The following is a 16269-nucleotide window of genomic DNA, read 5'->3' as shown; positions in this document are numbered from 1 at the left end:
ACATATATACACTACCAAACGTAAGGTAGATAGCTAATGGGAAGCAGCCGCATAGCACAGGGAGATCAGCTCAGTGGTTTGTGACCACCTAGAGGGGTGGGACAGGGAGGGTGGGAAGGAGGGAGATGCAAGAGGGAAGAGATATGGGAACATATGTACACATATAACTGATTCATTTTGTTGTAAAGCAGAAACTAACACACCATTGTAAAGCAATTATACTCCAATAAAGATGTTAAAAAAAAAAAGAAAGGATTCCAATGACAGAACATGATTCCTGCTAGTACTAATATGGAATAACCAAACAAAATATACTTTAAAATAGATTATAAACAAATGCTACCATTGCTGCTTTAGATTACTGTGTTTCTAAATTTGGAAGTGTTTCTAAATTTGGAAGAAACAGATTGTTAGTTTCTTCATTCTGATTAGAATGTTTTGAGTAGCTACCCACATTAATACTGGGCAGGGATAGAAAATGGGAAAGTTAACATTAGGAGAGATTACCATCAGGGTAATATTGCTGGTTCATGCCTTCTGGAGGACCTTGTCCACCATGACTGTACTGGTCCCCATAATAGTCTTCCTGGCCTGAGTACTGCTGTGGTGGGCCTGAAAAACCACAACCAGTCACGATGTAAATAATTTGTTCTTCAGGTCATTCAAAGGCTTTCCATCTATCTGGTGTTATGAGAGATGATTTCTGTAGATTCCCCTCCCATGCTTTGAGGCATTTCAGATACTTTTGACTATTCGTATACACACACATACATAAACACACAGCAACACCACACACCACATTTCACAAAAATTAATGTTAAGACCATACATGCAATATCAAACAATACCAACTCAAAAAAGCAAACATTAACTTCCTAAAAAGAGATTCAAACTGGAAGAAAATTAATTTCCTTTTTATTTTGATATTACAGCAGTTTGAAATAAATTAGGGTTTGTTTCTGATCATATATTTTTAGTAACTTCTCAAAAATAAAACAGTATTTTCTGCTGTAAATTAGTAAGCTTTTGATATAAAATTTTGATGTAAACTTTTCCCAGAAAAGAATAAATAAAAGAAAACTATAAACCAGGAAGTTCATATCCACTTTCTGTGACACTTTGTACCTACTATACCCACTACTTTTAAGAAAAATAATAAAATATGATTTTTAAAAATCAAGAAACAAAAAGCTCTGACTTTGCCTGTATGAAATGTTCATTAAAATTTAAAGCCTTTCGACTACTGTTAAAATGGATTTCCAAATGGAATCGTACCCTGTTGTGGTGGTCTATAGGGAGGAATCTGTCTCTGTGCCATCATATGATTGCCCTGGTTAACTTGACCCATCATTCCTATAGGTGGCTGCTGGCCTTGGTAATGCTACCTACCTCCCTGTGGCATATTGTACTGTTGAGAAGGAGGCTGCTGGTGCATCACTGGACCTGAAAACAGACAAAACATTATGCATGTAATTTTTTGCATATAATTTTAACATCTTAAGAGAAATACAAAAATCTTTTATCATATAATCCCTAAACTATATAATTTATTGCAAGATACACTGACTTCAAGTAATAAAAACAAATCTTTGAACTACAGTTCACATGCCTAAAATAATCTGCAAACAAGGGAAAACAAGTAATCCATGGTAGCTGATTTGAATTCCACTGGAGGAATACTGTAACAATTTCTAAAAAAACAGAGTGAATACAATATATGAACATCCTGAATGTGTATATTTTTTATTATGTACTATGTAGTATTTATCTATGCAATCTTTCTAGGAAAGATAGAATCCTTATGCTACATAAGAACATATGCCAAAACAAAGTAAACCACAAAATCACACAGCAAATCAGTAGTCGAACTAATGGAAAGAAATCTAATTTCAGTGTATCCAATTTTTTTTCCCCTTTTCAATGCCCAGTCATTATATAATTGTAGACAGGGAAACATTTATGAATATATTCCTTATATTGGTGGAATTTCATAAACAATTTTAAAACAAAAATTTAAGGGTCTTCTTTCCTTTTTCCAATTTTAAGATTTATAAACTAAAAAGGTCTTCCTGAAATCAAAAGACTATACAATGCTTCTTAATAAGCTCTAACACACACAATCAAAAACACCTAGGCAGAGAACTACAATAAGCCATAGACTTAGAAATCAGAACTATGCGGTTTCCAAGGTGAGTAATATCGAGGTAGCCCAACTACCACTGCTATAGTATCACATTGGCAACAGTAAAAATATATCACATGATATAATGAACAATGGCCATAAAGTTCTGTGTTGTCATGTAAACATGTAAGCAGCTCTTCAGAGGTTCACCAGGCTAAGTTATGGTATGGGGAGATCATCATTCTACCATTATAACCACTACTGTCTGAGAAGTATGTATGAGTCATCTCCCAGTTTACTGCCTAAAGAGCTACATACTCCCCCGCTTTACTGATTTGGGGAAAATTTAAGAAGAAAGTACAAAAGGCAAAGAACTAGAAAATTTTATAGGCAAAACTGCCCAGATGAGCCAAAAACTCATTATTTATATAAAAATTCAAAACAAAACATACCCACCTCTTTAAATATGTTGCAATAACAACAATAGCAGCAACAATGTAAGCAGAAAGAACTCACTCTTTTCCAGTTTGAAGAACTGGTTAACTAAAGAAGTATTTTATCAGAGCTAACTCTTTTTCTCCTACTTGCCTTCTTCTGTTCTTCTACTTCTTTTCAAATTCCTTTTTCCTTCTAATTTTGTCATAAATGTAAACCTTTCAAAGGTTATTCTGGGACTTCTTTTTTCAACAATAAACTCCTAATAGTAGGGATAATGTGGCTCAGTGGAGAGTGGAGGGGAAGAGAACTTGACACAGAATGCACTTAACACTACCAGACATGCTTTCACATTTATTTAATGTAAATCACTAACAACTACCAAAAGTAAGGATACTAATTTTCAAGTTTTTAGCCAAAGAATCCAAAGATCAAGATCATATAAGCTAATAGATATCAAGTGGGAATCAGGCATAACTCAAGTTTGATTTCAAAAGCACATTTATTCTACTGTTCTTCACTGCCTCTACTGAAGCTATAGCAAATTCAGTAGTTCAGAAATAAATTATGCAATTTAAAAAGTTCCAAAGTACTAACTACTTTAACTGAGATTACAATTTTTATTTTATTTTATTTATTTTATTTTATTTATTATTTTTTTTTTGGTACGCGGGCCTCTCACTGTTGTGGCCTCTCCTGTTGTGGAGCACAGGCTCCGGACGTGCAGGCTCAGCGGCCATGGCTCACGGGCCTAGCCGTTCCGCGGCACATGGTATCTTCCCGAACCGGGGCACGAACCCGTGTCCCCTGCATTGGCAGGCGGACTCTCAACCACTGCGCCACCAGGGAAGCCCAAGGTTACAGTTTTTAAAATGTATTTTATATATAATAAAGTACTGAATACCATTCATAATATACTAGGCAGCATGATTGGCCATTTATAGAATTCATTTTTAGTAAATGAAGGTTTTGCCTTGTCTTTCTTCTCCATCACTGATTAAAGACCTCTTGTCTTAACAGAAGATAACTGTAAAATTAAAGCATATAATATACACTGGAAGTAAAATTAAAAATAAAGGAGAAAGCAAAAACACAATAGCTGGGGGAAAATCCCAAAAGATACAATAACAACAAAATTCCAAGCTCTGCTGTAAAGGAGAAAAGTAATTCTAGTTTAAGCCCTAGATAGAAAAGACCATGCCACTTGTGCTTTATCTTGGGGACTGTCAGCACTTCCAATCCCAAAGAGCTCAATTACCACCCTTCTTTTATGCTCTGTCACTTCTCTCCCTCTAAGGATCCCTGACATCATTCAAGACCAATCCTAAAATGGCAGAGAATGGAGGAGGAGAGCACTGCTAAAACATGGTACTTTTCATCTTTTCCCTTGAAGCCTTAACCATTAAAAATTTTTTTTGACTTCAATTCTGATTGTTTAGGAAGCATATTATTTTTCTTATGATAATGAAATATGCTACACTGGCAAATAAATGTATGTTATCTCTTGAGATACTAGTGGAAATAAGATAGCTAAATCTCAAAAGGTTACCCCCAAAATAAGTTCTAAAAATTTGTGCTACAGAGTGAAGATTATAAAATAAGTCTATTAAAATCATTTTCTACAAATAGTGACCTCACACATTACTGTATGCTTAAAGGTTACTCTTTATCTTTTACATAAATCATTCTGATGCTAAGATGAACTAAAAAGTATGGTACAAACATCCTACTAATGTCTTAATTATAATACGTTTTTGTAAAAGTGTTTTAAAAGGACATGTAACAAATGTACATCACCACATTATTTCTTTCCATTTTGAGCTTCACACCCTAACAGATATTCTATGGAAACCATGTCCTATATCTTAAACACATGTAAAATATTCCCAAATCACCGTATTTTACATTACTGGAATTTTTTGCTCCAATGAGACAGTTAATACTTAGTTTTGTCTCAAGTTACTGTTCAAAAACAAGAATTTTTTTAAGACTCAACTATAAAGATAAAAATAAGCTTTGCACAGCAACGGAGACCCAACACAGCCAAAAAAGAAAAAAAAATAATTAATTAAAAAAATAAGCTTCAAATAATCTGTGAAGAATTTAGAACTATATAATTTTTAAAATTCTGTATACATGCATATGTATTCATATCTTGAGATGCAAACCAATACACTAAAACTCTGTAAATCATAACATTAATCTATGAATTATTTTAAGTGAAGGTTAAAAATGACAGCTAACAGTTAATGAGCACTTATTATGGGCCAGGCATTAAGCTAAGAGCCTTTTTTTTTTCTTGTTGCAGAGCACGGTCTCTAGGTGCACGGGCTTCAGTAGTTATGGCACATGGGCTCAGTAGTTGTGGTGCACAAGCTTAGTTGCTCTGCGCATGTGGGATCTTCCCGGACCAGGGCTCAAACCCATGTCCCCTGCATTGGCAGGCGAATTCTTAACCACTGTGCCACCAGGGAAGCCCAAGCTAAGAGCTTTATGTCTATTATTTATCTTCCTCGAACCCTATGAAACATGAAGTATTGTTATCAACTTAACTTTACAAGTAAGAAAACTTGAGGCGTACAAGCATTAAGAACCCTAGCTAAAGTTGTATAGCTAGGAAATGGTGGTGAGAACTCTAAAGACATGCTGTTAACCATTATGTGTACCTCTTCTTTGAAGTCAAATCATACTTCTCCCATGTCATATCTCCCAGGAAAACAGTTCTAGGTAACATCATCACTCTAATAATAAAATCCTAGAATTCAAGAAGTTTCTTCACTTCATCTATCATCTCTGTTATAGTGACCACAAAACCACATAGATAAACCTATTTTCTTGTTCATATTTCATCACCTACTGCTCACATTTTACTACTTGTTCCTTAACCATTCAGTCTCAAACTAGACCACTTACAGCTCTCATTTGAATGTATTATTAATGGTTTATTTGCAAGAAAAAAAATCTCTGTATTCCAGTAAATTCACTTAGCTCACCCACCTATTAAATAGCCACTTAAAGAAAATAGGATTCTTTACTTACCAAAAATGTACATCTGTCCTCATCAAGAGTTTTAAGCAGTTCATAATAAGGCATTCAGATATAACACCAAGGATAAAGGAACATGAGTCAACTAACTAAGAAAATCCCAGCAGCTTAGTAAAGTCACTGTTAACTAGTACAAACTTAGCTGAATTTCCTAGAAACCAATGAAGAAATAGAACCATGATAGATTTTATCTAGTAAAAAGAACAGTTCATTAAGCGATACAAACTTTTCATAACATGAAGTTTTTAGAGAAATCTCATGAAAGTATTAAAAATTACTGAAAGATAATAGTATCAATCAATTACTTCTGTTATTGTTAGTTTCTTCAGTAGCACAGACAATCCTTACAGGTACTTCCTTACAGTAATTACTTCTTAAGGCTGTGATTTTCAACTGTGGGTGATTTTGTCCCCAGGGGACATTCAGTAAAGTTTGGAGCCATTTTTGGTCATCACAACTGGTGTGGGGGGTTGCTACTGTCACCTAGTGGGTACAGGACATAAATACTGCTAAATATCTCACAATGCACAGGACAGGCTCCAACAACAAAGAATTATGCAGCTCAAAATGTCAATAGTGCTGAGTTAAGAAGTCCTGGATTCTCAAGGGCATAATTCTAAATCACAGGCATCTCTACAAACTAGTCTGAGAATTAGATTATGTATTCAGTTTTCTGGTGATTGAAAATTGGAAAAGGGATGTGTTGTGGCTTAATAAATCCAGCAAAGTAAAAATCTAGGCAATCTCTTAGACAACTTCTCTTAATAGTTTCAACTGTACTATACAATATTAATTCAAAAACAAAGTCACTGTTAAACATCTATTGTAGAATGAAAGGGATTCCAAAAGCTCTAGATTTATGGGACACAAGTGACAATCTGTACATGCAACAAGTTGAATAAATATTAATCATGCTGAGTAAAAAAAGCCAATCTCAAAAGGCTGCACACTGCATGATACCATTTAGTTGCATTCTGAAAATGACAAAATAATAGAAATGGAGAGAAGAGCAACAGTGGTTGCCAGGGCTTAAAGATGATTGCAAGGAGGATACACAGGATCTCTCTATATTACCTCTGCAACTTCCTGTAAACCTATAATTATTTCAAAATAAAAAAATATTTAAAAATGAGTCATAATGAAACTAAGTTTATAATCTGTTCAATAGAAATTCATCTGGATTCTGTCTCCCAAACCTGAAATGTTTGGGTATAACTGACAATTATCTGTTTTCTCTGACAGTACCTGACAGGTTCCTTCTTTGGTTCATTCATGGAATGACAGCCAATGGATGATAATACAACAGACAAGGATGCTAGTTTTCTAATTTGTTACAGTAGCAGGAAATCTAGCCAATCTATCAGTTAACAAATAGGATAAAATAGTAAACAAAAGATGATACAGTTCCTGAATTCATAGAACTTAAAGAGTCTAGCGAAAAATAATTAAACAGATATTTACAAATAATTATGTAATTACAGGTACTCAAACTGTTGCTACAAAGAGCCTAAGTACAGGTTACTTACTATCTATAAGTGGACTGTACCCTGTCTGTGGAGTAATTTAAAACTTATATGCAAGATTATATAGGTGATTTTATTTTATGCTCTATGATTTTCCTTCTTTTCCAAATTTTTCATATTGAATATTTTATAACCAGAAAAACGTCATCAGTGGGGGAAAGATTACAATCTTGAAAAACCCATCTAATATAGGAATAATGATCAAATGTTTAAACAAAGAATCTAGTCTGAACTACAATGTAATGGCTGTGTATATCTAAACTGTAACAAAAAGAAACTTGCAATATTACCAATGTTGATTTATCAATTTATTATTTTCTTTCCCCATACACGGGCCTCTCACTGTTGTGGCCTCTCCAGTTGAGGAGCACAGGCTCCGGACGCACAGATTCAGCGGCCATAGCTCACGGACCGAGCCGCTCCACGGCATGTGGGATCTTTCGAGGCATGTGGGATCTTTCCCGACTGGGGCACGAACCCGTGTCCCCTGCATCGGCAGGCGGACTGTCAACCACTGCGCCACCAGAGAAGCCCGAGATGGGCAACCTTGTCTTGTTCCTGATCTTAGTGGAAATGCTTTCAGTTTTTCACCATTGAGGACGATGTTGGCTGTGGGTTTGTCATATATGGGCTTTATTACGTTGAGGAAAGTTCCCTCTATGCCTACTTTCTGTAGGGTTTTTATCGTAAATGGGTGTTGAATTGTGTCAAAACTTTCTCTGCATCTGTTGAGATGATCATATGGTTTTTCTCCTTCAATTTGTTAATATGGTGTATCACATTGATTAATTTGTGTATATTGAAGAATCCATGCATTCCTGGAATAAACACCACTTGATCAGGGTGTATGATCCTTTTAATGTGTTGTTTGATTCTCTTTGCTTGTATTTTGTTGAGGATTTTTGCATCTATGTTCATCAGTGATATTGGCCTGTAGTTTTCTTTCTTTGTGACATCCTTGTCTGGTTTTGGTATCAAGGTGATGATGGCCTCGTAGAATGAGTTTGGGAGTGTTCCTCCCTCTGCTATATTTTGGAAGAGTTTGAGAAGGATAGGTGTTAGCTCTTCTCTAAATGTTCGATAGGATTCGCCTGTGAAGCCATCTGGTCCTGGGCTTTTGTATGTTGGAAGATTTTTAATCACAGTTTCAATTTCAGTGCTTGTGATTGGTCTGTTCATATTTTCTGTTTCTTCCTGATTCAGTCTTGGCAGGTTGTGCATTTTTAAGAATTTGTCCATTTCTTCTAGGTTGTCCATGTTATTGGCATAGAGTTGCTTGTAGTAATCTCTCATGATCTTTTGTATTTGTGCAGTGTCAGTTGTTACTTCTCCTTTTTTCATTTCTAATTCTATTGAGTTGAATCCTCTCCTTTTTTCTTGATGAGTCTGGCTAATGGTTTATCAATTTTGTTTATTTTCTCCAAGAACAAGCTTCTAGTTATATTGATCTTCACTATCGTTTCCTTCATTTCTTTTTCATTTATTTCTGATCTGTTTTTTATGATTTCTTTCCTTCTGCTAGCTTTGGGGGATTTTTGTTCTTCTTTCTCTAATTGCGTTAGGTGTAAGGTTAGGTTGTTTATTCAAGATGTTTCCTGTTTCTTAAGGTAGTATTGTATTGCTATATACTTCCCTCTTAGAACTGTTTTTGCTGCATCCCATAGGTTTTGGGTCGTTGTGTCTCCATTGTCATTTGTTCCTAGGTAATTATTTTGTTTCCTCTTTGATTTCTTCAATGATCACTTCGTTATTAAGTAGTGTATTGTTTAGCCTCCATGTGTTTGTATTTTTTACAGATTTTTTTCCTGTAATTGAAATCTAGTCTCATAGCATTGTGGTCGGAAAAGACACTTGATACAATTTCAAATTTCTTAAAATTACCAAGGCTTGATTTGTGACCCAAGTTATGATCTATCCTGGAGAATGTTCCATTAGCACTTGAGAAAAATGTGTATTCTGTTGTTTTGGATGGAGTGTCCTATAAATATCAATTAAGTCCATTTTGTTTAATGTATCATTTAAAGCTTGTGTTTCCTTATTTATTTTCATTCTGGATGATCTGTCCATGGGTGAAAGTGGGATGTTTAAGTCCCCTACTATGAATGTGTTACTGTTGATTTCCCCTTTTATGGCTGTTAGTATTTGCCTTATGTATTGAGGTGCTCCTATTTTGAGAGCATATTTACAATTGTTATATCTTCTTCTTGGATTGATCCCTTGATCATTAGGTAGTGTCCTTCTTTGTCTCTTCTAATAGTCTTTATTTTAAAGTCTATTTTATCTGATATAAGAATTGCTACTTCCACTTTCTTTTGGTTTCCATTTGCATAGAATATCTTTTTCCATCCCCTTACTTTCAGTCTGCATGTGTCTCTAGGTCTGAAGTGGGTCTCTTGTAGACAGCATATATATGGATCTTGTTTTTGTATCCATTCAGTCAATCTGTGTCTTTTGGTGGGAATATTTAGTCCATTTACATTTAAGGTAATTATTGATATGTATGTCCCTATTCCCATTTTCTTAATTGTTTTAGGTTAGTTATTGTAGGTCTTTTCCTTCTCTTGTGTTTCTTGCCTGGAGAAGATCCTTTAGCATTTGTTGTAAAGGTTGTTTGGTGGTGCTGAACTCTCTCAGCTTTTGCTAGTCTGTAAAGCTTTTGATTTCTCCAACAAATCTGAATGAGATCCTTGTTGTGTAGAGTAATCTTGGTTGCAGGTTTTTCTCCTTCATCACTTTAAATATGTCCTGCCAGTCCCTTCTGGCTTGCAGAGTTTCTGCTGAAAGATCAGTTGTTAACATTATGGAGATTCCCTTGTGTGTTATTTGTTGTTTTTCCCTTGCTGCTTTTAATATGCTTTCTTTGTATTTAATTTTTGACAGTTTGATTAATATGTGTCTTGGCATATTTCTCCTTTGACTTATCCTGCATGGGACTCTCTGTGCTTCCTGGACTTGATTAACTATTTCCTTTCCCATATTAGGGAAGTTTTCAACTATAATCTCTTCAAATACTTTCTCAGTCTCTTTCTTTTTCTCTTCTTCTGGAACCCCTGTAATTCAAACGTTGGTACATTTAATGTTGTCCCAGAGGTCTCTGAGACTGTCCTCATTCTTTTCATTCTTTTTTCTTTATTCAGCTCTGCAGTAGTTATTTCCACTCTTTTATCTTCCAGGTCACTTATCCGTTCTTCTGCCTCAGTTATTCTGCTATTAATCCCATCTAGACTATTTTTCATTTCATTTATTGTGTTATTCATTGTTGTTTGTTTCATCTTTAGCTCTTCTAGGTCCTTGTTAAATGTTTCTTTCATTTTGTCTATTCTATTTCCAAGATTTTGGATCATCTTTACTATCATTATTCTGAATTCTTTTTCAGGTAGACTGCCTATTTCCTCTTCATTGTTAGGTCTGGTGGCTGTTTATCTTGCTACTTCATCTGTTGTGTGTTTTTCTGTCTTCTCATTTTGCTTATCTTACTGTGTTTGGGGTCTCCTTTTTGCAGGCTGCAGGTTTGTAGTTCCCGTTGTTTTTGGTGTCTGTCCCCAGTGGCTAAGGTTGGTTCAGTGGGTTGTGTAGGCTTCCTGGTGGAGGGGACTAGTGCCTGTGTTCTGGTGGATGAGGCTGGATCTTGTCTTTCTGGTGGGCAAGTCCACGTCTGGTTGTGTGTTTTGGGGTGTTTGTGGACTTATGATTTTAGGCAGTCTCTCTGCTAATGGGTGAGGTTGTGTTCCTGTCTTGCTAGTTGTTTGGCATAGGGTGTCCAGCACTGTAGCTTGCTGGTCGTTGAGTGAAGCTGGGTGCTTGTGTTGAGATGGAGATCTCTGGGAGATTATCATCGTTTGTTATTATGTGGAGCTGGGAGGTCTCTTGTGGACTAGTGTCCTGAAGTTGGTTCTCCCAGCTCAGAGGCACAGCAGTGGCTCCTGGCTGCAGCAACAAGAGCCTTTCATTCACATGGCTCAGGATAAAAGGGAGAAAAATAGAAAGAAAGAATTAGTAGAAGAAGAAAGACAGGAAGAAAGAAAGAAAGAAAGAAAGAAAGAAAGAAAGAAAGAAAGAAAGAAAGAAAGAAAGAAAGAAAGAAAGAAAAAGAAAGAAGGAAGGAAAGAAAGAAGGAAGGAAAGAAAGAAGAAGAAAGAAAGAAAGAAAGGAAGAAAGAAAGAAAGAAAGAAAGAAAGAAAGGAGGGAGGGAGGGAAGAAATGAGTGAGTGAGGAAGGGAGGAAGGAAGGAAGGAGTGAAGGAAGAAAAAAAAGAAAGAAGATAAAGTAAAATAAAATAAAGTTATTAAAATAAAAAGTAATTATTAAGAAAAAATTTTTTTAAAAAAAGCAGACGGTTAGAACCCTAGGACATATGGTGGAAGCAAAGCTATACAGACAAAATCTCATACAGAAGCATACACATACACACTGACAAAAAGAGGAAAAGGGGAAAAAATCATAAATCTTGCTCTCAAAGTCCACCTCCTCAATTTGGGATGATTCGTTGTCTATTCAGGTATTCCACAGAGGCAGCGTACATCAAGTTGATTGTGGAGCTTTAATCCCCTGCTTCTGAGGCTGCTGGGAGAGATTTCCCTTTCTCTTCTTTGTTGTCACAGGTCCCGGGACTCAGCTTTCGATTTGGCCCTGCCCCTGCGTGTAGGTCGCCGTAGGGCGTCTGTTTTTCGCTCAGACACGACGGGGTTAAAGGAGTCGCTGATTCGGGGGCTCTGGCTCACTCTGGCTGGGGGGAGGGAGGAGCACGGAGTGCGGGGCGGGCCTGCGGCCGCAGAGGCTGGTGTAACATTACACCAGCCTGAGGTGCGCCGTACGTTCTCCCGGGGAAGTTGCCCCTGAATCCTGGGACCGTGGCAGTGGCGGGCTGCACAGGCTCCCCGGAAGGGGGTTGTGGAGAGTGACCTGTGCTCACACACAGGCTTCTTGATGGCAGCAGCAGCAGCCTTAGCGTCTCATGCACGTTTCTGGGGTCCGTGGTTTTAGCCGCGGCTCGCACCCGTCTCTGGAACTCCTTTTAGCAGAGCTCTTTAATCCCCTCTCCTCGCGCGCCAGGAAACAAAGAGGGAAGAAAAAGTCTCTTGCCTCTTCGGCAGCTCCAGACTTTTCCCCGGACTCCCTCCTGGCTAGCCGTGGTGCACTAACCCCTTCAGGCTGTGTTCACGCAGCCAACTCCAGTCCTCTCCCTGCGCTCCGACCGAAGCCGGAGCCTCAGCTCCCAGCCCCGCCCGCCCCAGCGGGTGAGCAGACAAGCCTCTCGGGCTGGTGAGTGCCGGTCGGCACCAATCCTCTGTGTGGGAATCTCTCCGCTTTACCCTCCACACGCCTGTGGCTGCGCTCTCCTCCGTGGCTCCAAAGTTTTCCCCCTCCGCCACCTGCAGTCTCCGCCCGCGAAGGGGCTTCCTAGTGTGTGGGAACCTTTCCTCCTTCACAGCTTCCTCCCACTGGTGCAGGTCCCATCCCTATCCGTTTGTCTCTGTTTATTCTTTTTTCTTTTGCCCTACCTAGGTACGTGGGGAGTTTCTTGCCTTTTGGGAGGTCTGAGGTCTTCTGCCAGCGCTCAGTAGGAGTTCTGTAGGAGTTGTTCCACGTGTGGATGTATTTCTGGTGTATCTGTGGGGAGGAAGGTGATCTCCACGTCTTACTCTTCCGCCATCTTCCAAGAGAAACTCTGGCATTTTTAAAATTAACATCTTTATTGGAGTATACTTGCTTTACAATGCTGTGTAAATTTCTGCTCTATAACAAAGGGAATCAGATATACCTATATCCCCAAAATGCCACCACATTTTATTCTTCCTCCCAAACTCCCTACCCCAGCCCTCTGGTTGTCACAAATCACTGAGTGGATATCCCTGTGCTATGCAGCTGCTTCCCATTAGCTGTCTATTTTACATTGTATAGTGTACATATGTCAGTGTTACACTTTCACTTCATGTTCTCAACCCCATTCTCTACGTCTATATCTTTATTTCTGTTTTGAACTTAGGTTCATTCAAACCATATTTCTGTTTTCTTTTTTTAGATTACTATATATGTGCTAGCATACAGTTTTTGTTTTTCTTCCTTTGACTTATTCAGTGTGTGCTACAGACTCTAGATTCATCCACATCACTATAGATAACTCAATTTTGTTTTCTAATATGGCTGAGTAATATTCTAGTGTATATATGTGCCATAACCTCTTTATCCATTCATGCATCAATGAACAGTTACGTGGCTTCCATATCCTAGCTATTGTATACACTGCTGTAAAGTTCAGGCTTGTACTTCACTCTTTTTGAATTATGGATTTCTCAGGGTATATGCCCTCTATTGGGACAGTCTGAGTCATACGTTTATAGTGAGTTTTGAAGGAAACTCCATAATGTACTCCATAGTGGCTGTATCGATTTACATTTCCACACAGAGTGCAAGAGTGTTCTCTTTTCTCCACACCCTCTCCAGCATTTATGGTTTATACATTTTTTTGAGGATGGCTAATCTGAGCAGTGTTCAGGGATACCTCTTTTAGTTTTGATTTCCATTTCTCTTACGATTCGTGATGTTGAGCAACATTTCCTTTGTTTCTTTTCAATCTGTATATCTTCTTCAGGGAAATATTTATTTAGCTGTTCTGCCAGTTTTTGGATTCAGTTTTTTGCCTTTTTAGATACTGAGTTTAATGAGCTCCTTATATATTTTTATATATTACTCTTACAAAGGAGAGTAATCCTTTGTCAGTTGCTTCTTTGGAAAATATTTTCTCCCTACTGAGGGTTTTCTTTTTGTCTTTTTAATGGTTTCCTTTGCTGGCCAAAGCTTTTAAGTTTCATTTGGTCCCATTTGTTTATTTTTGTTTTCATTTCCCTTTGTCTAGGGTATTGTTCAAACGGAACGTGCTATGATTTATGTCATAGAGTGTTCTGCCTAGGGTTTCCTCTAAGAGTTTTAAATTGTCTGGCCCTCCATTTATGTCTGTAATCCATTTTGAGTCTATTTTTTTTTTTACGGTTTTAGGAAGTGTTACAATTTGACTCTTTTACATGTAGCCATCCAGTTTCCCCAGCACCACTTATTCAAGAGGCTGTCTTTTCTCCATTGTATATTCTTGCCTCCTTTTTCCAAGATAAGGTCACAATATGTGTCTGAGCCAATCTCACGGTTTTCCCTCCTGTTCCCTTCATGTGTATATCTGTGTTTGTGTAAGTACCATACTATCTTGATTACTGTAACTTTGGAGTATATTCTGGAGGCAGGGAGCCTGATTCTTCCAGCTGAATTTTTCTTTCTCAAGTTTGCTCTACTGTTCAGGGTCTTTTGTGTTTGAATACAAATTGTGAATATTTTTGTTCTAGTTCTTTGAAAATTTCCATTGGTAGTTTGTTAGGGATTGCACTGAATGTATACATTGCTATGGGTTTTATATTCCTTTTCACAATGTTGATTCTTCCCATCCAAGAACATTGTATATCTCGCTCTCTGATTGTATGGTCTGTAATTTCTCTCATCAGTGTCTTATTGTTTTCTGCAAACAGGTTTTTGTCTCTGTAGATTAGTTTCTCCTTAGGTATTTTATTCTTTTTTTTGCAATGGTAAATGGAGTGTTTCCTTAGTTTCTCTGTCATATTTTTCATCTTTCAGATATAGAAATGCAAGATATTTTTGTGCATTCATTTTGTATCATGCTATTTTAGAAAATTCATTGATTAGCTGTTGTAGATTTTTGGTAGCCTCTTTTGGATTCTTTACGTATAGTATCATGTCATCTTTAAACTGTGAGAATTTTAATTCTTCCTTTCTAATGTGGCTTCTTTTCATTTCTTTTTCTTCTCTGATTGATGAGGCTAAAATTTCCAAATGTATGTTGATTAATATTGGTGAGAGTGTGAAACCTTGTCTTGTTCCTGATCTTAGAGGAAATGGTTTCAGTTTTTCACCCTTGAGAATGATGTTGGCTATGGGTTTGTCATACATGACCTTTATTCTGTTGAGTAGGTTCCCTCTATGTCTACTTTCTGGAGTGTTGGGTTTTTTTTTTTCATCATAAAGTGGTGTAGAATTGTGTCAAAATATTTTATGCATCTAATCAGATTATCATATTGTTTTTATCCTTCAATTGGTTTATAGGGTGTATCAGATGGATTGATGTATGTTTATTAAAGAACTCTTGCATCCCTCACTTGATCTTGGTGTATGATCCTTTTAAGTTTTGTTCGTTTTTGTCTGCTATTTTTTGGTTGAGGATTCTTGCATCTGTGTTCATCAGTGATACCGGACTGTAATTTTCTTTTTTGTGATATCTTTGTCCGTTTTTGGTATCAACATGATGGTCACCTGTTAGAGTGAATTTGGGAGTGTTTCTCCTTCTGAAATTTTTGGGAAGAGTTTGAGAAGAATGGATGTTAGCTCTTCCCTAAATGTTGGAATGAATTTTCCTGTGAAGCCATCCACCTGGACTTTTTTATCTTGGAAGATGTTAAGTCACATTTTCTAGTTCATTGCTTGTGACTGGTCATGTCACATTTTCTATTTGTCTCTGGTTCAGTCCATCTTTCCAGGTTGTCCATTGTATTGGCATTTACCTATTTTAGGAAGTCTCTTATGATACGTTGTAATTCTTTGTTTTCAGTTCCAAATCTCATTTTTTTATTTCTAATTATATTGGTTTGAATCCCCTTCCTTTACTTCTTGATGAGGATGACAAAATATTTATTGATTTTGTTAATTTTCTGAAACAACTGGCTTTTAGTTTCATTGATCTTGCTATTATTTCTAGTTTGTATTTCATTCCTTTCTGGCCAGATTTTTTATTAACATCTTTATTGGAGTATTTCTGCTTTATAACAAAGTGAATCAGTTATACATATACATATGTTCCCATATCTCTTCCCTCTTGCGTCTCCCTCCCTCCCACCCTCCCTAACCCACCCCTCCAGGTGGTCCCTGTGCTATGAGGCTGCTTCCCACTAGCTATCTACCTTACGTTTGGTAGTGTATATATGTCCATGCCTCTCTCTGGCTTTGTCACAGCTCACACTTCTCCCTCGCCATATCCTCAAGTCTGTTCTCTAATAGGTCTGTGTCTTTATTCCTGTCTTATCCCTACGTTCTTCATGACATTTTTTTTCTTAAATTCCACATATATGTGTTAGCATATGGTATTTG

General features: G+C 37.2%; 1 pseudogene across 1 annotated transcript in view; it reads right to left on the bottom strand.

Moving 5' to 3' along the window:
* Positions 1–16269, bottom strand: part of LOC309817714 (protein SSXT-like) — a 153663-nt pseudogene that overhangs the window by 19661 nt on the left and 117733 nt on the right. The window contains exons 2-3 of the transcript in view: positions 1276–1443; positions 508–612 (exon numbers count right to left, since the gene is read on the bottom strand). The product of the transcript in view is annotated as a protein SSXT-like (transcript). The remainder of the gene's footprint in view (positions 1–507; positions 613–1275; positions 1444–16269) is intronic.

The sequence above is a fragment of the Grampus griseus genome (genome assembly GCF_964374135.1).
Source record: "Grampus griseus genome assembly, chromosome: Y".
Classification (NCBI taxonomy): Eukaryota; Metazoa; Chordata; class Mammalia; order Artiodactyla; family Delphinidae; genus Grampus; species Grampus griseus.
The sequence above is the reverse complement of the archived record's forward strand: the minus strand, read 5'-3'. Positions and strand labels throughout refer to the sequence as shown.